The sequence below is a fragment of the Protopterus annectens genome, chromosome 13.part0 (assembly GCF_019279795.1).
Source record: "Protopterus annectens isolate FY-2018-M chromosome 13.part0, PAN1.0, whole genome shotgun sequence".
Lineage (NCBI taxonomy): Eukaryota > Metazoa > Chordata > Ceratodontiformes > Protopteridae > Protopterus > Protopterus annectens.
Window position 1 is genome coordinate 1,170,270,329 of NC_056747.1, and position 22,542 is coordinate 1,170,292,870.

Sequence of the window (22,542 nt, forward strand, 5' to 3'; positions counted from 1 at the left end):
CCCACCCTGTCTGGGAGGCATCTGTCGTCAGGGTGACCACTGGAGGGGGAATAACAAAAGGACTTCCCTGATTTAGATTGGATGTCTGAAGCCACCAGCGAAGGTCCCGTTTGCACGTTTCTGTAATCATAATGGGGTGATTGAGGGAAGATCCTGAAAGGACCATTGAGTCGATAATAGCCACTGAAGAATCCTCATGTGCAATCTTGCCAGAGGAACTAGAAGAACCGTGGCAGACATCGAACCTAAAAGTTGCAGGACCATCCTGGCTGGGGCCTTGGATCTTGAAAGCAGGGCTTGAACTTGGCCTTGTAAAGTTTGGATCCTTTCGGTAGGAAGAAAACGCATCAATTTTGAGTCTATCTCTGCTCCTATGAACCTTATGCGCTGAGAGGGCAGCAAGACAGACTTTGACCAATTGAATGTAATTCCCAGGGTAGCACCCAGGGAAAAGGTGGCTTTGAGGTTGTCCATTAGTAGATGACTGGTGGTGGCAGTCAGGAGCCAGTCGTCCAGATAGGGAAACACTTGGAATCCAAGACTCCTCAGGTGAGCAGTTACTACTGCCAAACATTTGGTGAACACCCTGGGGGCTGTGGTGAGACCAAAGGGCAGAGCACAAAATTGGAAATGACTGTCTCCCAGGCTGAAGCGCAGATACTTCCTGGACGCCCGATGTATCGGTATGTGATAATAGGCGTCCTTGAGATCTATGGAGCACATCCAAACATCCTTTTCCAATAATGGGAGAATGGATTGTAACGTGACCATTCGGAATTTGGATTTCGTGACGGATTGGTTTAGTCTGCTGAGATCCAATATTGGTCTCAGGTCCCCTGTCTTTTTTGGCACTAAAAGAACCTTGAGTAATTTCGGATCCGATCTGGTCTGTGGGGACCGGTTGGATGACTCCTTTTTCTAGCAGCTTTAACGCTTCTGCGGCTGCAATTTCCCTTTGACTGGGTGGTGGGTCCGGGATTTTTTGGACGGTGGGGTGAGTGTGTGAAGGGAATGGTGTAACCTCCGGCAATAATCCGAAGCACCCATCTGTCCTGAGTGATTGACTCCCAGGCTTTTAGGTGCTTGGCAAAATGGCACCCGACTGGCTCCGGAGCAGCACAGCCGGGCAATCCCTCATGAAGTGTGGGAGGCTGAAGAGCCACGAAAGGACTCGCGGTCTCCAGAATTGCGGGGCCCTCTGCCGCCTCTGGGACGGCGTCTCCCAGAAAAATTCCCCGTCCTCTGCCTCTGGAAGGGGAATCTTCCTGCTGTTGATGGAAAAACTTACGTGATTTGCGGAACCACATCTTCCCTCCTCCTTTAGCCTTGGGATAAGGCCGAAAGGGAGTGGAATAACGTGCACCTACGGCAGATAAAGTTTTTCCTTCTTGCTCACAGCGGGTAAGAGTGTCTTTAACCTTAGGTCCAAACAAAGAGGACCCATCAAAGGGAGCGTTGGCGAAGGAAGACTTGAAGGCCTCCGCAAAATGACACAAACGGAGCCAGGCTTGTCTCCGTAGAGCCACGCCTGTGCCTGCCGCTCTACCCCCTTCGCCGCATATGAAATGAGCCTCATGGACGAGTTAGAAATTGAAGCAAGGATAGCCAACTGAGAGCTAACCGACTGGGCTAGCTGCTCAGGTAGGTTTCCTGAGAGGGAATCTGACAGCTCCTTGACCAGATCCCTCTGAAGCCTAGTAAAATGTGCCAAATAATTCAGGGACCTTAAAGTAAAGGCCGCTGAAGTCAGGGTACGCTTCCCGTACCGGTCCATGCTCCTAGACTCCTTATTAGGAGGATGGACGGACGTTGAAGCCTCTGCCACGTCCTGTTGTGTAGCAGATGCCACCACCATGGCATCTACAGCCACGCCTTTAGTCAGGAACTCCTTCTCGGGTGGGGCAGACAAAAATTTGTTAGGACAAGAAGGGACTGGTTCCACGGTATCTGGATGTTCCCACGCCCTCCGACAAACTAAATCCAGGAGCTCGTCGAAGGGCGGAGACACCCAGGAGGCGGAGGGCTGAGCCCCAAAGGCCTTGAGAAGCACTGACTCATCAGCAGAGGGGGGTTTGGATATCCAGCCGCCTCTTTGTTTGAGGATCTCTAAGATGTCTGCAAATGAGACATCATCCGAGGACGACTTCGGGGACCCCTCCGCATCATCAAGATCAGTGTCCGATGTAATAGACTCGGGGGAGTCCACGTGCTTCCTCTTGCACGATCTCTTCCTTGGGGGCTCCTCTGAAGACAACTCTGAAGAACCCTCAGGAGGAGGGAACCCCAATGGGGTAACCTCAGGCCCAGGGGCTCCGCTGCCTAAGGACAGGGAACTGCCAAAGACCCAGTCTCCACGCCCAGGGAAGGTGCCGGTAAAGCCGGAGAGATGGCGAAGAAGACTTGGCCAAGGCACTCCTCATAGCTCTGAAAGCCGGACCCCCAGAATCCTGGGAGTGTCCGGTCCCCGGAGCCATGACAGCAGACGGAAGTCCCGCAGCCGAAGCACCGAGAGGGAGGCTCGGAACCGACAACATAGGTCCCAAACATCACCCCAGGTCCAGCCGAAGAAGTCCGTGTACCAAACTCGGACCTGAAGGCCGGGGTTGGAGTAAGGGTCGGAGCCGACCCTAAGACCTCTACCGGCTCCGACAGCACCTGCTCCGACGGAGCCGAAGCGGTCGGAGGAGGAATGGCAATGACATGGGCATGGGCTGTCGGCTCGAAGCCAACTGGGTCGGAGCCGAAACAAATTTTGAAAGACTGGGGACTGGAATAGTCTTTGGAGCACCCTGTCTATGTCCGAATCTGACATCCTCGATGACCTAGAGGATACTGAACGGGTTCGAGATGGCCTCTCCAACGGCCCCAAGGGGCTAGGGGACCGGCTCGAGGCGACTCGATGACTATCGGCGCCAAGGAATACCCAAACTAGTTTCCATCGGTGCCGAGGAGGGCTTCGGCGCCGAGGAGGAAGTGTCTGAGCGGACAACCTTCATCGGCTCCGAAACCAGTGGAGCCGATGAAGATGACCCGCTCTCGATGCCCCAGCCATCGGCTCCGAAGCCAGAGGAGTCGAGACTGGTGGCATCGAGGCAGACTGTTCGACCTCGGCTCCAAGTCCTTGGAGCCGAAGGAGAGGCCTGCCTATGTCTTTTGGCGGTCGGATCCGACGGACTGGTCGGAGCCGACGCCCTTTTCTTTTTAGCAGGAGAAGGAGAGGATGCTAAAGCTTCTTCAAAGGAGGGTTTTATAAGGCCTTTCAATATGAGCTTATTTTTCCTCTCTTGGAGGACCCTTGAGGAAAAAGCGTGACACACGCTGCAGGACTCCTGCAAATGTTTTGCACCCAAACAATAAACACAGAGAGAGTGGTCATCTGTGATAGACATTTTAAAGTTGCACTTGGTGCACTTTTTAAAGCCTGAAGGCCTAGGAACCTGAGACATTCTGAATTAGCCAAAACACAGTACAAACACTGTAATTAGAAAGAAAATGTTCTCTGCTTTGTCCTTCTTTTAAAAGAAAGAGAAATATCAGTAATATAAAGGATCCGAGATCCCTAAACAGAACAGAAGTCACCTACAATCAAAAAGACCGGGAAAGGCCTTTCCACACAAGAGGTACTCCTAGTCAACACTCACAACACAAGAATTTACCAAGTAAATTTCACCAAACGCACTCTAAACACAAGAATAGCTGTTAAAACAGCTTTTTGTTGAAGAATAAAGAAATTCCTGACAGAAAAACTAGTGAAAATAATCACTACTTAGCTCAGCCAGCTCGAGACCACGTCTTCACTTGTTAGCGGCAAACGAGATCTGGGGGACTGGTAGTGGTGCATCCTGGGATATAGTAAGCTCAGCCAATAAGAGACTTCGCTCTTTGGCATAAGCGTGCCGAGTCGGAGCCGAGGGATCGGCTCCGAACCCATCAGTCAGAATGTAGGCGAGATAGGATCACATAACATCACTAAATTTACAATAGGGAGAAGAAGAAATTTCTCAAATAATAAGTAAAAGTTTTATCACTTAGTCTGAGCCAAATGGAAGCACCTGATCTGTTTAGTGGCAAACGAGATCTGGAGAGCTTCACTAGGGTATGATGGGGTAGGGATACAGACATGAAACAGTGGAAGACCTCGAGCTTTAGTATACGGCCAAGTCGGAACTGAGGATCGGTTCTGAACCCAACCAGTAAGAATGAAGTTGAGATAGGACAACATAACATCATAAGTTATTGTTTTCCACAGTGAGCTTCAACTCACAACACATATGCAATATAGCCAGCTTTAAGTCTGATAGAACTTATAGAAACAGAAAAGTTACTGAGGTGGGCTTCAGTGTGGAAAAATTATATTTATTGAACAAAACTATTTTGCAACAAATACAGCTTAACAAAACGAAATTCCTTTATATGCATCTAGCCTACTCTGATGATTTTTTTTTTTTATCTTTAGTATCTAATTTAAGATTGAGAGCAGAAAAAAGTTGGCTTTATTATCGCAGGGTTAGTGTGAAGTGCTTTAAGTGTAAAATAAATAAAATGAATGAACAAATATGTCACTAGGGATAATTAGTTTTATTAATGATTGGTAGTTATTTTATGTATTAATGCAACATCATTGATCAGGCTTATAGAGTAATCATTTGAAACGTCAGGACCCAATAGACTGACTCCCAAACACGGAGACTGAATGGCTGATAAATGCACTTGCATATACCATATCTCAGAAGTATGGCAATCTCAGAATCAGTATATATCAGTTTTGGGGGGTTTAGGGGGCTTTTCCCCTTGGAAAAAAAAGAAATTTAAAAGAGAAGCGCGATCTTTTGAGAGTCATTCTTTTCCTGGTCTTTGGTCTTTGCTTTTTTTGGTATGTTGGCACTCGGCATTTTGAATGCTGATATATCAATAGGGAGCCAGCTTACAAATACAGAAATAACATTGGTTTTGGGTATCTGACATTTAATTAAGTAAAACACACAAACAGACTGGCACAATACGTAACAGTGTATCTAATGACAAGATGGTGTGGCTAATGAATTATTTATTGACCTCAGCAGTGAACATGAAAATATCACCAAACAACAGCCCAGAAACTCAGCCCTGCTCCTCAGTGATACTCCTTCACATTGTTTTATTACATATGGACAGCATTAGCATTCTCTTCACTGATACTCATAAAACACCTCATACACAGTATTACTTTTTAGTATGGATGCCCTCAGCCGTGTTACTCACTGATACTTGTTGCCTACATACTCCCCTACTTTTTTATAATATATGGAGAATGTTATCTTGCTTTTCACTACTACTCATACAGTGTACTCCTTTTTATTGCATATGGGCATTCTCAGCCATGATACTCCTTCACTACTCCGTGTTATACAAGGAGAGTACTACCTTGTTCCTAAATGATACTCAAATGATGTACGACTTGTTATTATGTATGCATACACTCAACCTTGTTGCTGACTGATATCATGATGCTTCTTTTCATTATATATGGACAGTGTTATCTTGCTGCTCGCTGATTATCATATGATATACTACTTTTTATTACGTAAGGACAACACCAGCCTTATTGTATTCACTGGTAGTTCTATATTACGTTTTATTGTATAAGTGTAGTGTTACCTTGTTCCTCTCTGCTGCTCATACAATGTACTACTATGTATTCTGTATGGACACCCTTTATCTTGTTACTCATTGATACACGTTCGCTACTTTTCATCATGCACTGACAGTGTTACCTCATTCCTCACTTATACTCATACGATGTACTACTATGTATTGTGTATGGACACCCTTTATCTTGTTACTCATTGATACACCTTTGCTACTTTTCATCATGTACTGACAGTGTTACCTTGTTCCTCACTTATACTCATACGATGTACTACTATGTATTGTGTATGGACACCCTTTATCTTGTTACTCATTGATACACCTTCGCTACTTTTCATCATGTACTGACAGTGTTACCTCATTCCTCACTTATACTCATACGATGTACTACTATGTATTGTGTATGGACACCCTTTATCTTGTTACTCATTGATACACCTTCGCTACTTTTCATCATGTACTGACAGTGTTACCTCATTCCTCACTTATACTCATACGATGTACTACTATGTATTGTGTATGGACACCCTATCTTGTTACTCATTGATACACCTTCGCTACTTTTCATCATATACTGACATTGTTACCTCCTTCCTCACTTATACTCATACGATGTGTTACTATGCATTGTGTATGGACACCCTCCCCGGGATTCATGAACCTTGCGCCAGGCGCCCGCATAGCGTTGGCGTTATAACGCCAAATATGGCTGCTGAGCGATTCAGGTATGAATGAATTCCACGTGCACTACCGGCGTGCGCCGGACCGTCTCCGCCCCCCGGCGTAGGTATGCAAAACACACTGTGTGCGGTATTGCACCATGCAAATGAGGGCAATAGCGATCCACGAAGTGGCGCAGGCGTAGCGTAAGGGCACGGAAATGTAAACCAAAAAGCGGTTTACATTTACCCAAACATACCGGAGGAGTAACGGAAGGCTGTCAAAGTCAGGTATCATATAGGTGCAATATGCCAATGTGGAAAGGCACCGAGAATGTCCAAAGAAAATATGCACAAAATGTAAAAATGACATAAATGGCACGTCACGTAGAAAGAACAGCAGACCCCGGGATGTGTGCACAGAAGTTGTAAAGCAATGAAATAATATGATAATGTCCGAAAAGAGCATTAGAACACAAATCAGCTGCACAGCCACCACACACCATAGTATGTATGTAAAGCTGCAACCCCAGCGCAATGGTTGTCAAGGAGTGGAGGCGGTGTCGGCGCCGTAACCAGGTATTAGTAGTCAATTCCATGCAAATGAGGCAGATAATAGTGAATCGCAAAAGCGGCGCCAGCGTAAGGATGGAGCAAGCGGCGTGGCGGTACTACACCGAGGAGTGGCCTACACCAGATACCGTCAACCACACAGGGTGTGCCACCGTGGGAGGAAGGATATTGGAGGACAGCAAATCTGGGCTGTACAATGCACATCACAACATCATGACTGGCGTGTTAGGAAATAGATGCGCTGACAGTACAGAATGCGCGTACAAATGCATGTGCACGAGGACGACTACGTTCCCGAAACCAGTCATGTGTCGGCCTCACCGGCAACAACCAGGGATATAGGAAGGTAATGCTGAGAATACGAGGAAATGCGGAAGCAGTGTAAATGTATCCGTAACGAGCAATTAACACCAATCAATGCAGGAAGGGCAAGCGCCGGCAGCTGATAAGTCTGCATGCAGACTCCTGCAGAACGGGAAAGGGGAGGCATATGAGAGCAAAGATAATAGGGGATGTAGTAGAAATGCAAAGAGCAAAGAACCGAAATAGCACAGCCAAGTACAGATGTAGCATAACTGCGGCCGCAGATAAAATGCATCATATGCCATGTGCGTGCAGGATGCAGTAATGTAAGATGCCAGGCGAAGGCAATGCAGGCAACTGTAATGTTACACTACAGGCAGTACCGTTGCAGCTGCAAGCGTAAAACCACGGAAATAATCCATGGATAGGGCCGCACAGACACACCCAATGACATCACCGGGTATACAGCACAACAGTAATAAATGTGAGAACACACAACACACAGCGCGATTTCCCAAACGCCGCACCGTAGGGTGTAAACAGACGGGGAACTTTTAACATGTATATGCTGGGTGCCGCCGTGGCCGTGATGAATAGGTATGTGGCAGAGACAGGCGGAGTTGCGGAGGGTGGTGCCGACAACTACCGTAGGCCTCACAGGAGAAGGAGAGTGTTCAGACCAAGGGTGACCTACCAGGGGCTGCGAGACCTGGAGATAGTAGAGCGCTACAGGGTGGACAGGGACACGTTACAGCAAATAGTGGAGCTGTGCCAGCCGCGCCTGAGAACAAGAGACAACAGAGGGGAGCCCATCCCAGTGGACACAAAGGTATGTGTGAGCTTGCGAATACTGGCTACAGGTACCTTCAAAGGCCCACCGGGGACATAATGGGCATCTCACAGGCATCAGCATCCAGGGTACTACACCAGTTCCTGGATGCCATGTTCCACATGCCCATGAGCACATAAAGTTCCCCACATCTCAGGAGGAGTTGGCTAGCAATATCGCCGCTTCCACCGTGTGGCACAATACCGGAGGTCCTGGGTGCGATAGACTGTACGCACATAGAAATCAAGCCACCACCTGGGGGGCAGGGTAGGCGCTACATAACCCGCAAGGGATACCCCTCCATCAATTGCCAGGTCGTGTGCAATGCGCAGGGCATTATCATGGATGTGTGTGCTGGCAGCCCTGGAAGCTACCACGACTCCCATATCTGGCATGCCTCACAGCTGTATCAGGTATTCGCCAGTGGGGACATCACACAAGGTCACCTTGTGGGGGATGCTGGCTACGCACTGGAGCCGTGGTTGATGACACCCATCAGAAATGCACACACACACATGCAAGAACGCCATAATGAGGCACACGCACAACCGAGAATAATCATAGGCGTGTGTTGGGATCTTGAAATCACGGTTCCGGTGCTTGGATACATCCGGTGGAGCCTTGCAGTACTCTCCAGGCACAAGTGCCCACATATTCATAGTATGTTGTATGCTACACAATATGATTCTGCGGAAACAGCTGCTGCAGGGACATAATGCGGAGGGCCACCAAGCCCGCCACAACTGCCAGGGCAAGCACAGGCACAGGGCGTGCGTCGCCACGGACACACTGAGCCAGCCCCAGTAGGTAGACAGAGGCGTACCCAATATGCCTACGCCCTGGCAAAGAGGGAGCATAGCACATACTTTGACAGTGTAGGCCCCATGGACTGACACCTCCTGACCTGCACACACAGTAAAATGGGCGCCACACAAACATGTCCGCCCGTAATGTGTACCGTATGTGCGGACGTATGTGTGACTCCAACGAAGGCACCGCCAAACACTGCACACCCAATGGTCAGCAGAGCATGGAACGCCAACAACTCAACGCACGCCGGTTCAACAGCACACGGCGTAGCCATATGCTGCCACTATCGGCGCAAGTCGACCACACATGTACGCATTTGCATACACAGATAGCGAAATACATATCAGTACACATGTAGAAATATATATGCGCATACACAGATAGAGAGGACAACAGGGTAATATGGAACCGAGGGATGCAAGATCACAGATAAGTAAGGCACGAAATCACCACATATTAAACATAGTGACCGACAACCCGATCATCCTGGAGGGTGGGCAGGGCAGGTAATGCGCCAGCCATGGAAATGTTAACCTGCAGCAATACATATCCGCGTGTCGGGATGGTCACCGTCCACGGTACAGTAGCGGGATATGTGTAGGGTCACCACTTGTCCCACGTTGTGAGGACAGTCCACCTTTGGGCAGTTGTGTCCTGCAAAAACAATGACAAAATGGCAAATGTCCTGAGATTGTAGGACAAAACTATTCCCCATAATTACGCTATCAGTTGCAGAAAACAGTTATTTTGTAGAAGAAACATCTAAATATGATAATAAACAGAATAAGCAACTGTAATGCTACAGCTTTGTATTCCGTCAAAAAAGTGAATCGCTGTCCTCTGTACTGGCCGTGGGTATGTGTTGGCATGCAAAACCTGTCGTTCGACTAAAAATGTCCCACCTTGCCCATTTGAAAGGTGGCAACCCTACATATGTGCGTGTCATATCCATAGGACATGAGTGCGGAGATACACGCCGCCACCGGCGATGCGGCCAACGTAGGTATTGTGTCCAACCGTCGGTGCGTAAGCGGAAAGCATACCAGTGAAGTGTACGACATTATGAGGCGTACCTCATCTGGGGTGTAAAACAGTGCATGTTCCTCGCAGTTCCTCCAAGTTCCACATTGAAAATGTCTCTCAAACAACCATTGTTAGGAATGTATATAAATGACATCCTGGTAAATACAATGTACTCATAGTAAGTCATTAAAGGTTCTTCACTGTAAGTAAATCATCATATCATAATCAACCTATGACCTACTTAGCTGAAGTTGTCACTATGCCATTACTATGTGTTCCACATTATGCCCATGTGTTTCACATTACTACTGTGTGTGTTCCCCACTCCGGCAATAGAAGGTTGACAGCCATGGCGGCAATATGTGTATGTGTGAGGTGAGGTTGTCGTGTGTTCCGCTGTGTGTGTGTAATGTGTGTGCCACTGTAAACTGTGTATGAAGGTGACATGTCACAGCGGAGTGTAATAATAGGCGTAGGCATACAGTACAGGAACCATAGGCGTATGTACAGCAGTACCCACAAAGTAGTACCGACATCTCCTCAGTGGCTATGCACGTGGCGACGTAAAATGATGCAAAGCGCAAATGTCCCAAACTGTACCACAGGGCCATAGCAAACAGGAGATGCAAAGGGCGCATGTACAAACCCCGACCGTAGGTATGGCGGCCATAACGTACACTCCACACGGTCCGTCGGCAGCGTTACACAGCATCAGGCATGTGCGGCGAAAATACGAATGTGCCATCCGGCACCGATCGTGAACAGTCACGGTCCGGTAAATACCGCGGTGTGTTCCACGACCGTGGCGTAAGCAAGCGGCACACGAATAGGAGGCTACGGTAGCATACAGTCCGCCCCAAGTATAGGACCACAATCACCGTAACTATCAGCGACAAAATGCCAATGGATGGTAGGCGCGGACGAACATCCGCAGATATATAACCGATGTGAAGGAGGAATCGTGCAGGAAGCACACATGCAGGCGACACCGACAGCAGGCGACATCAACAAAACAAATATTCCCGGAACAACACACAGGTAACCCGCGGCTCCTAAGCACGGATGGAGCACACACACAAGCATATCTGGTATGTATAAATGCAAGACTCACACACCGTCCCGTCAACCACATCCGCAGATATACCCCATTGCACATATCAAAGGGATAACAGCTAAAACAGTAGCAAACACATACAGGCAGTGAATGACAGCGGCATACCCACAACAAGCTCCTGGGAAACACTAGCAGCGGCTCATGCATCCATGCATTCGCTATGTACAGGAAAATAACAGCCAGGTAACACATTTGAATGCACAGTGCCATCGCCAGTCGCCGCCAGGACACGGGGACCCACATGTCGAACACAATACCATACCCAACACACACAATCCACGGCTAACACCACAGCGAAATGTACCCGACAACACACATAGCGGATGCAGTCACACAAACATGATACAATACATACCATCCTCACGAAGGTATTGCAAATAACCAACGGCCACACGAGGAAAGAACCATGGCCTAGTGCCGGCGTAACGAGCGAAAGGAAGGGGATCACCGCTGATATGCGCATAAGTACACACCGAGGAACAGCTATTGGCCTGATTAACCCACATGCATCAGGCGACGGCGAATATAAGGAAGACCTCCTGGATATTCAAACCGTATGTTCATACCGAACTAATCCAAACAGAGAAAGAGAAACAAGAGAAACAAGGGAATAGAGACGAACTCCGAACAAAAGGCCGGAAAGGTATGTCGAACCCACGACATGTACTGGTGTAGTAGCATACGATCGTATGGCGAATCTGTACAGTATGTGGACGGTGTGTGTAGGTACAGGTACCTGTCCATCAGGCAGAGAGAGGCGAAGGTTGGATATGTAATACTAAAGCGGGCAGCATACCAACAACTGTGGACAACATGTGCACACCAGTGGGACAACATGTAAACACCAGCGATAACCCCAGGGCGGCTTGCCACCCTTTCAAAAGGCCAAAGTGTGAAATCGTCGGGACACACTTCAGATGTTACAGGTGGACACATACCCATGGTCAGTACAAAGGTTAGAACTCTACTCTTTTGCATAATGAAATGTGTAGTCTTGTAGCAGGTCAGTTGCTTATTGTGTGTCTTGTAACAGTTAGGAATGTACATACATAAACAAGTATGTTATGCAACTCCTACATAAGAATGGGATATAGTGATGTCCCACAATCTCAGGACATTTGCCATTTGTGATACAGTTGTCAGGACACAACTGCCCAAGGAGGTACTGTCCCTTGCAAAGAGGCACAGGTGGTAACCCTACCCCAGCTCTGCCATAGGGGTTGCAAACACAGAACAATGCCACCACCCACGCCGATGTTGGCAGTGGATATCCAACACTGAAGTGCCACAGCAGGGGATAGGACATTTATGTATAGTGTCACAGCACACATGTGCATGGGCATATACCGTCGATGTCATACGGAATGTGCGCACGCGTGCACCTATCACGCGGTAGGGCGACTATGTCAATTATGTGTAATGCAAAGCTGGCATGATGGATATGTTCAAAAATCATAGACAGTATCACAGGGATAGCATGCAAGATGTGGCGATGGGCTAATGTTATATACATACACAAGATATGTATGGCCTGCACATATGGGACAATGTAGTAGCAGAAGAGGTACCCAAAATGGAGGTAACAGCAAGTGACCATGTCCAAACGTTCCATAGCAGGTGCAATGTGTGCCACAATGATGTCCAGCAGGGCCGTGTGTAAACACATGTGCAATGTACACAGTACTGACACCCCCATGGTAGTGTCCACTGAGCGGCAGAACTGGATGTCAACTGTCATGTCTATACAATCGTCCGCTGTGGTGGTACCATGGGTGTGTGTCACCCACCAGCAAGGCAGCTATCACACGACTAGTGACACAGTGTGCCCCTGTGGGATGTGCACAGGACCTATGTCCCACAGCATGGTGTGTGTCCAGTCTGTGGATGTCACACAGGCGCCCGGGCTGAGCAATGTGGCATGTGTGCACACATGCAGGACTGCTACACTCACCCTGCCCACAGCAAGCGACATGTAGGAGTACTACATGCATCAGTACTGTGGAGAACATGGCCCATGGCAGAGTACATTACACCCCTGTGTACGTGGCATGCAGGTGAGCACAGATGTGTTACATGACTGTCATTTGCATATGTCAACTGTCTGAGCTGGGTAGACAGCACAGCATGACTATACTGAGACATGTAACGTTGTATCCATTGTGTAAGGTACACCACACATGTGTCATTGTAACACGGCCTGCGTGTACATGTGTGTATGGCACAGGTACAAGGGCACCCAAGGTATCAGCTAGACATACGGTCCAGAAATGTGTAGTCCTGCACATGTGTACCCACGCTATGGTGTAATATGGCAACCACAGCACCATGTGGGCCATGTGTGTGTACATCAACCATGTACAACGTGATATGCCTGTATACGGACAGTATCCATGTGATACACACCGCATGACTGTCAGTATGCAAATGTGATGTGTATGCAGTATGTGTGATGTAACTGATGCAATGATATCTACATGATATATCTGCCACACTGACACCTGTATGGGTGTCAGCAACATAAACAGGATGACCTAGAATGCTGCCAGGTATGTAGAAGTGGTACATGTAGGCATGTACAGTACTGTGTGACAGCAGGTAGTGTGCGTATGCAAATATTGAGCATGAGGGGCCACATGTCTGAGGAATGTGCAATGCCACACGTCCCTGAAATGTCGGAGTCAGCATGATATGCCTGCACCACTGTGTGAACTGTACAGAAGGCACATGGCGTAACATGCGAAACATACGGTATGATGTGATGCAGGATGTGTACACTGTCAATAGCATAAAGTGGAATGGTGCTGAAGGGCAAAGAGCGGATCATGTCTGATGTGATACCCTCTGTAGCACCCCAACCACCCATGCAATAATATGACAGGTGGCCAGCATGGGATGTGGTGTGCTGTGGTGCACAGAAGCCCAACAAGGGTGCCAGGAAAGGCATGCAGGTAGTCATTGAGTGTGTGAAGCATGTATGTCAAGATGTGGCCCAGTGCCATACTGAATGGCCCAGTCATGGGTGTAGAGATGCAGCCCCATACGTGCAATGCAGTACCATCCATGTGTAGTGTGATAGATGTGGTAGTGTGGTGGTCAGGGTGCACAGCGTACATGAATGGGCTAGCAGTCACTGACGTGTGCTGCTGCAGAGACATGTAACAGCCAGGTTGGCGGGATACAACAACTACGGCGGTTGGAGGTGACATTGGGACTGTGTTCCCAGACATAACATGTGCATGACAGTACTATGTATGTGTCCACAGGGTTAATACAATGTCCAGCCAAGTTGGAACCCTGTAGTGAGTGAGAGTGTGTATTGTTGGTAGGTACCCCATTGGCAGGCAGGATGCCAGCAACATCTGTGTCGTCAATGCCTGCATGACTGTGGTATGCTGCATTGAATGTGGATGTAGTCAAACAGCAGAGACATACCACCACACTGCGTGAGGGCCCACACTGCAATGTCTGGCAGTCATGTGTAGGTAGCTAGCTGTGGAGTATGTCATGCACCAGCAGGACACACCATGACTGTCAAGTGACACACAACACACAGGTGAACAAAACTACCGTGCAACAGCCTGCACATGTGCCCATACAGCACGTGTGCATGGAACAGGAATACCACTGTGGCATCTGTGAAAGTGCCAGCACCACCATGTCTCAGTGTGGGATAGCATGGTCCCTACCGGTGTGTAAATGTAGCAGAAGTGCACTGTGATCACTGTTGGCATAGGCACATAGACTGTCCATCGGATGGGGTGCCATGCCCTCAACTACCTCTGTCAGTGGATGTCAGTAATACCGGCTGTAGTGTGTATGTACCATGCATGCTGCTATGGTTGTGTGCTTAGGGTGTGGCTAGCAGGGATGGTAAGCATGGATGTTCAGCAAACAGAGGGGGAGGTGTGTAGGCCTAGCATACAGACACATGGAGGTTTGGTGCATGCTGAGGGTATTGCAGGTATGGTATGTGTCGTGTAATGTGTCAACCAGCTATGCGTACTGCATGGCCAAGCATGTGTGGTGCGTGGGAGTCCATACTAGGGAAGGTCCTGTTGCCCGCAATACATAGCAGTAGCAACTGTCCCAGGTGCAATGTACAGCATGCCAACCCGACTGGCATGTAACCTGTGGTGTACAGTGTCTGCACTGTAGCGTGTCACAATGTGTGTACTGGTCACAAACATGGGTATCTGAACATGGACTACCTATGATGCAATGTGTCATGGGAAAATACAGTATGTGTGTAAATCACGGTGTGGTTTGGGAACCACCCACCTGTGTGTGTTGCAGTCCAGGTATGTGACTGGGAGGTATGATCTGTGTACAATCTGGACTGGCAGGTGTGCCGTGTAGGGCATGGAGGCATGTCCCAGGCACCGTAGATAAATGACATGTGTGCTGTACTGTGTGTGCAGTGCTACTGTACAGCACAGTGGAGGGTGTAAGCATTGTCACACATCACTGCATGCTGTGCCCACCTGTGACAGCCCTGCCAGAGGCAGACATGTGACACCGCTGCACAGGCAGCATAGCATGAGAAGATGTACATGTGGGCTGCACACCTTAGCCAGATGTCCACCGTCATGTGTGCCACGGTAGTGTGGTTCAACACGACTATCAGACTGGACAAACAGCACATGCCTGCATAACAACAGTATGACCATAGTCAACAGTCCCAGTGACAGAGTAGGCCAATGTAGACTATCCCTGCATGCAGACCAGTGGCTACTGGACACCTGGCTAGACACACACCTGGACGGTTAATTCACCATTGAGCCATCACATGTCCACGTCCATGTGGGACGTACAATGTCATCACAGGGTGGTCACAATAGCAGGTGGCAAGGCAGACACGGTGTACCAGGTGATGTGTCATGTCTGCATATGTTGAGTAGCACAGCCGTTCACATGTCTGCAACATACTGGTGCATGATGTATACTGTTACATGATGAATGGAACTGCACTGTCACCCACTACAGGGCCAGCTGGCACAGGTGTGGTGTGACTGGTGTAACCATGTTTGCACAGGAGACACACTGCTGTTGTAGGCAGCCATGCTGGTGGCCACCAGTGATATATGCAGTGGTCATACAAACATACTGTACACAGTGTTCAGGCAGGAATGTCAATTGTCGTGGACGATGTGCTGCTATGTGAATGTGGGTGTTTGTTGTGAATGTCACACATCCAGAAGACACCATCTGGTGCAGTCATGGTTGTCAACACCGGTACACGCATCCACAGCAGTCAGAACCCAGACCCGACAATGTGTGTCAGTCACCCTTGCAGCGTGTGACATATGTGCACATGACGGAACACCCTCCACTGTCATCTAAGCTGTCTACATGATGGCTGGAATGTGCTGTAGAAATGTACAATGCTGGTAGCCCAATGAAGTACCTGGAATCAGACACAGTACACTATGTCAGCCATGTAAACCATGCACAACAATGACTGCCAAACAGACATGAACAATGCATTGACACATGGAACATGTGCTCATGACAACCCCCACTGAGGTATGTTGCACATATAGATGTACAATTGTCATCTATGGCCATAGCATGGATGCAGACACACATACTCCACAGGTAGTACCATGTGATGTCGGTAGGGGGGCATTGCTTGTGTATATGTCACAGTAGATGTACACAGACATGTCCTGCATAGCCGTCATGTAGGGGTAGCTGTGGTATGTCACTACTGGACATGCCCATACAGAGTACCATGTCCGCAGGAGATGTGTTAGGTGTGTACCACATGTGACATGCTGACAACAATCTGCGATGTGTATGGCTGCGGTGTACCTGTGTGACAATGTCTGTGATGGGTGCAAAGGCACATAGTATCGTATTGTATGCACACAAGCCCCACATAGCTGCATAGCCTGAACATACAGTACAAGGAGTGTGTGGGATGATAGCAACCCACAGGTGGAGATGGGTATGGACAGGGTCCCACAACCACATGTGTGTGTAGGGTGTTCACGTCCACGACACATGAGCATCTGAGAGGCAAGTGTCACACTTGTACAGGGTCGCATGTACATATGTTCCACAACATCCCTGTATGTCCCACCACTGGCCTGTGGACCGATGGACAACAAGCAAATGTGCAGGTATGAGATGTGCACAGCACATCACAGATGCCTACCGTAGAACAGGCCTACCATGTAGACATGTGCACAGTAGGTCTGCGCCACCTGCAGTCAAACACATTAGGTGCCAAACAACACCAATAGTCCGGCCAATGACACAGATGGGCGTGCATGCCTCTGTGTATGTATGTCTGTGAATGGCTCCGGCATAGCAATATAGCCGTGTCACCATTGTGAACAACAATATGAATGGGTCGTATGTGTGAGGGGTGCATCATATGTGTATGGTCAGATGGACGATACCATCAGTGGGCCTGCTATGTGAACATCCATGTCCCCATACACGGATACCTCTGCTGAGGCCAACACCACATTCACACAGGGAGGGATGGCGGTGTGTAGTGCAGCAGCAGACATGTGGGTGGCAGCGGGCAATGTATGTACACATATGTGTTACCCACATCAGTTCAGGCAGATATCCATGTGCATGGGATAGCGGTGTGTGTACACATACAGCATTGTGTCGATCAACATCCCAGCACATAGCACCTGCCAGGGCTACAGTGTATGCATGGATGTGTGATACCTGCATGCACCACACACACCCTCAACAAGCAGCGTACAGCATACCTCGCTGGAGGACAGTGTCCACACCATGGTGATAAACATGTGGAATGTCCATTTTCACACAGCTATGACAAAAGCAATGGACAGCCACCCTGCCAATACCGTCAGCCCCTGAGTGGGTCACACCCATTGCCATGTATGTGGCATACCCTGCCATATCATGCAGAGATGACCAGCAAGGCTGCATGAGCTATCACGGTCCCACATGGTGCAATGGACAAAAGGCACTCTCACTATCAACCATACACAGTAGTAATGTGGTGGCGATGCACCCTGTCATGTTACAGGTGCTGTGTGATGCTCTGCACAATGTGTGCGTGTACACGCTATGCATGACCTTTCCTGCCAATGTGTCATGGTTACACATTGCTCCATGTGTATCACATTCGTAACACAGGTGAGCTGGGGCAAGTTGTCCAGCACCGGTACAGTGCTGTGTGGAAGTACATGGCACAACACATGCATGTGCAGGTGTCCATGTGTATGTGTACAGTGCCGCTGCTGACGTTCACAATGGACACAGGCGTGATGTGTACTGACATATACACAGTGTGCAGGTGAACAGTAGCACAGTCGTCACATGGGGACATATGCCAACTGATATGGACATAGGTGCAGCCAGGTACACATGTCCATGGCAGGCTAACATCTACATGGTGCGTGCACAGTGTGATGGGGTGGCACACAGATATGATGTGACACCCAGTGCTCAATGGTGTGAAGCCACAACATCGGCTGTGTCACCGCCACGATGCCCTTCACAGATCACTGTGCAGATGTCGTACATGTCATAGCAATGCATTTCCAACAGTATGCCAGCACAGCAGTGTGAATGTGACCTGCCACCATCATTATGTCTTCCAGATAATGCCACGTTCCGGGCTTCCACCATTTAGCCGACAGGAGGAGGAGGTCATCATACCATACCTCCAGAGTAACTACAACGCCCTGTTCAGCCATGTGCCACAGCAGGCACAAGAACGGCAGGAGATGTGGGAGGAGTTGTGCAGGAGGGTGAACAGCGTGGGCGGAAACAACCGCAGCTACCAACAGATCCGCCGGCACTCCACAGACCTGATCCCGCATGCAAGACAGCGTGCGCTGCAATCGCCAGGCAACAGCGTGGGACAGGTGGTGGGCCACCAACACAGCCCCACTCACAGCTACAGAGGAGCTCCTGGCTAGTCTGGGGACACCCTCGGAACAACACGCAGAAACACCTGCGTCCATCGTGGAGGTGGGTGTCTCCCGAGCTATGATCCTGGAGCTGCCTGGTAAGTCAGTGTTGCATGTTTGTATGATAGGCGACGTGGGTGTGGGTGTCATAGTACAACACATGATATAGCAATACATGCCAGGTATATGGCCACACAAGATGCAAACCATTGTATGCTATGTTGTGTTAGAGACATGTGCATAGCACATGCAACCACACACATGCATGATGTGTCATGCACAGTGCTGACCGTGGAGATAGTAATGGCTAATGTGTATACCTTTGTGTAATGCCTTTACAGGTACGTCTGGCGTGTCGCAAGGCCAAGGGTCTGTTGCAGGTAAGTCTGTTGCCAGTCAAGCGCATGTTCTGCTGTATTGATATTCCCCATGTGTCTAGGCATGACATGCTCACCTGTGTGTGCCCCGTCACGGTATACAGCTCGCACCACCGACATACACACCACCCATGTACAGTAGATACACCCGTTACCGTACAGTGGTATGACACCACACAACCAATTGGTGTGTTACGTGCATTCAGCTATGCATACAATAGTGTAGGTGTTACACAATGGCTGCATGTGTAGTATGCATTGGTATGCCAGTGCAGTATGGACACAGTACCACAGAGTGAGCTGTGATCTGGCCAGAGCACAGGTGTTACCAATGTGACCCATGCCCCTGCATCGGGTGCACCGTTGTGACATGGCGCATGCCATGTCCCATGCTGCGTGGATGTCTGGCTGCAGCATTGTCACACCATGATATGACCTATGCACAACATAGCAGACATACACACTGTCAGCATATCCGTAGAGAATGTGACCGTCACACTAGTATGGGTGTATGTCACATGGGCCACCACAGGGCCGTGTGCACAATGTCTACCACACACAATTGTCAATGAGTCAGACAGACAAGGCCATGGTTGATACCTACAGGCATGTTGCCACACAGCACATCCACAGTGGGTACTCACCATTGCACCCTGTACACACATAGTGGGTTCATCAATGTAGTGGACCCCCTGGACATCTGATGTAGTACACCAGTGACATGACATTCCTCTCCACAGCTACTACAGGTGCCTCCAATGTTCACCATATATGTGCTGCTGAGCAGCTGAACTGGCTTACAGACATGGCAATGTAATGCGTCCAGGTCACGCATCGCACAGACACATAGCTGTGTCCTGCTACTGTGCAGTGGCACAGAGCCCGCACCACACACCGTACAGCTATGCACACAGCTCACAGCAAACGTACCTACACAGACATCACTGTTACACATACATTGTATCTGTACACTGTACACATAACACTGCACCATGACAGCCATCATGATGTGGTGCATGCGGTGGGACACCATCTTCACCGTCCACATGATACCGCACATGTTTGCGCTGTACATTACATACTGTTGCCAGCCATGTGTACTCCCAACTTGCCCATGGCCACACGGTGTATCACGCTGATGCATGCAAACTACCATGAATGTGTGTACTGCATGCCTACTAAATGACACCTGCCTGTTGTACTGTCCCCACCAGGGCAGTGTACATACTGCCACTAAGAATGTCTGGTCTGCATTCACTGGTCTGTGTTGTGTGAATGCTGCATGCCACCTGCATAATCACATGCATGCTGTGTGTGTGTCTGTGTGTGTGTCTGTGTGTCTGTGTGTGTGTTTGTGTGTGTGTGTGTGTGTGTGTGTGTGTGTGTGTGTGTGTGTGTGTGTGTGTGTCTGTATTGTAACCGATGGTATGTCTTTGTATTGACAGGTGCTGTTGGTGCGTTACCCTCCTGCGGTCAATCTGATGCTAGTGTCCCCACAGATACTAGTGGTGATGAGCATGTGCATGAGGCACAGGCAGGGTCGTCACAGGCAGAGACTGTGCCACTGGAGAACATCACACATCGTCCCTTTCATCCCTGCACACAGTTCAGAAGCCAACACCTACCCCCACACCATTGCCCATAGATGATGGTCAGTCAGCGTCTGTTGTCCCGAGCAGGAATGTGTGGTGGCTGCAGAAGGTGTGGGGACACCGCGATGTTGCCAGTGTAAGGACTGGTGCAGTGCCACACAGGCATGTGGCAGGTGCTGCCCGTAGGGGGAGCACCGCTAGACATACACCTGCCGTCCAGGGTGCAGCAGCTGGTATAACCAGGCGCATGTTCCAGACTGTAATGGCGGCGCAGGCACGTGCCGAACGGCAGAACCAGGAGGGGCAGAGGCTGCAGAGGTCTGCAATCCGTACCCTAAATGACAGCATCCAGGCATTGGCGAATGCACAACAGCATCTTGCCGATGTTCTGGATAGGAGATTGGGCGATATGGCTGGTCTCATCGACCGAGGCTTGGCCATCCTTGAGCGTGCGCACTCCGTGCAGGAACACCAGGTAGGGGTGAGGCATAGGGCACGTGGCCGTGTGCCAGCAACACCACCTGCTGCAGGTCAGCGTGTGCGTGCCACCTCCCATGCCCACACAGACAGTGATGGTAGCAGTAGCACTGCAGCTGCTACCACACCATCCACACCTGGACAGAGCAGGCCACGTGGACGTGGCCCTGGGCGGCCCCGTCGTGGGCACGTTTCCAGCGGACATGTGACATCGGAGAGTGGACAGTCTGTACCTCCACCCGGTCGTGCCCGTGCGACCCCAGGCAGGCGCGGGTCGCCGCCACCGGCAGACACAGTGAGCCATAACACCTGCACTGTACAGTCAGGGGCTGCCAAGCATACCCGTGTAGGCATCACAGATGACTGAACTGTGTACACACACACCCACACACAGCAGACACAACTGTAGGGCTCCACCACACTCACATGCAATCTACATAGTCATGCCCACTCAATGCACTGGCCCTTACACACACACATGATGTCATCCATTGGTACAGCCCATGCCTGTGGCTTTATATCACCCTGTGCAAATGATTAAGTCTCTGCCGCATAACTGTGAGCCACACCATCAATGCGGTTAAGCTGACATATTATGATGCACAGGGTGGACACGATAGTGAGAGGTGTATGTGATACCTGTGTCCGCATAATGCGTGCTGTGTATGTTGTGGTGTGTGTGTATGGCTGGTGACAGGTGTGTATGTGATGTGTGTTCTGCACGGACATCATGCAGCAGACATACCATGCAGGACAGGTGCAGCATTCATTGATATGTGTACACAGTATGTGTGGCGGTTACATGTGTAGCACCATGTCGGTGCAGTTAACCCGTATGATACTGATGGTGTACTTGCGTGCCTACTGAGAGCACTGTAATTAGTTCCCCACGTGTAGTCGTGGTGTACCCACAGGCATGTCTGGCAAAATCAGCATAGCACAGTTACCCACATCTGGCATGGACCCTACATGGGTACATAGGCACACATGACCGTGACAGGATATGTGCCCTACGACATGTGTGGACCTAGCATGACTGTGTGTGGCATCTAACACCCCTCAGGATGGTGATGCCATATCCATCAGTCCCCAGTCCCTGGTCTAGCAGTGACACACAGAGGTTGACTGGCGCATAACTATAGTCACACATCCACCCGTCAGTAGCAGTCCTGGACAAAGGCAGTCAGGGCCTTTCCTTCACATGGCCTGGCACCCCTCCCCGTGTTGTAGTGTGTGTCTGGCCGTTACCCTGT